Below are 1132 nucleotides of genomic sequence, written 5' to 3'. Positions count from 1 at the left end.
CTCCGGGGTCACAAAATAACTTCCCACAAGCAACACTCGCACTCTCACCTTGATCTCCCTAATCAGGGAATGTATCAAAGTCCGATCCGGCGAACGGTAGATAAACTTAGAAGACTATGCTCAAAATTCAGACTCCTGAGCCCAGACCAAGTCCAATTCAATCAGTGTCTTCAGGGGTGGGATCTAAGCTCACCAAGTGGTTTCCTTTTCACTAAAGTTTGAAAACTACTAGAGACCCCTACACACACACGCCCCAAACTCCCCCAACTGCCACCACCGCCAACCAACCCCACCCACCCACCCGTGGAACACGTTACCGCCCAGCTCTGCTCAGATCTCAGGGCGACCCCGCTCCACTCCAGGGAGCCCACCCGGCGCCCACTCCTCCGAGTCCCCAGCTCCTCCCTCCCATCCCCGTACCCCAAACCTTTCTCCTCACTTCTTCAAATCGCTGCTAAAGAGGCCGAAGGCCCCCGAGGGGGAAATGGTTGAGGTCGCCTCCTGACCCAGCTCCGTCGCCTCCCCTCCTCCGGACTGCTCATTGTAAGAAAAACTGTTGCTGGACATTGCCGCGGTGCTGGCGGGTGCGGGGTTGGTCCTGGTCCTGCCGGGGGTTCTCTCCAAAGGGTTCCAGTCCAGACGGCACGAAACAAAACTAGTTCTCGTACCGAGGAGCGCGCGCAGGCGCTTCCGGACTCGTCACGGCTCCCTGAGCCGACCTGGCAGGCCACCCCCCGCGCATGCGCAGTGTGCGGGAAGACAGGCTCCCACCCGGGCCGTTCAGGCCTGCGCGGACTTCCCTGCTCCGGGGTTTAGAGGTAGCTGAGAGGCTGCGAGCCCGGCTGCGGAAAGGGAGGCAGCGGGTGGCGAACTGCCAGGCTCCCGGCCCGTGAAGGGTGTCATTGGAGAAGGATACCCATTGCATCCATTTTGATCCCTTAAGGGGTTTCCAGACTCAGGGCAGCTCTTTGGTATACTGTAAAGCAATAGTTTTCGGATTTCTCCGGAAACGCCATTTAGCACGCCAGATCACCTTTCCTAAACCCATCACGATCACTTTGCTTGTTTCGGCTACTCTCCTCCTTCCGGCTTTGCCTTACTTTCTTTTTTTTTTTTTTTTTTTTTTTTTTTT

The 1132-nt window shown here is 56.6% G+C and overlaps 1 protein-coding gene across 1 annotated transcript in view; it reads right to left on the bottom strand.

The window, feature by feature from the left end:
- Positions 1–713, bottom strand: part of AP3B1 (adaptor related protein complex 3 subunit beta 1) — a 306794-nt gene extending 306081 nt beyond the window's left edge. The window contains exon 1 of the mRNA XM_017895526.1: positions 440–713. The gene's annotated coding sequence lies outside the window, so the exon portion shown is untranslated. The remainder of the gene's footprint in view (positions 1–439) is intronic.
- Between the last annotated feature and the right edge of the window lie 419 nt (positions 714–1132).

This window comes from Rhinopithecus bieti, unplaced genomic scaffold (genome assembly GCF_001698545.2).
Source record: "Rhinopithecus bieti isolate Rb0 unplaced genomic scaffold, ASM169854v2 scaffold_26302, whole genome shotgun sequence".
NCBI classification, from domain to species: domain Eukaryota; kingdom Metazoa; phylum Chordata; class Mammalia; order Primates; family Cercopithecidae; genus Rhinopithecus; species Rhinopithecus bieti.
The sequence above is the reverse complement of the archived record's forward strand: the minus strand, read 5'-3'. Positions and strand labels throughout refer to the sequence as shown.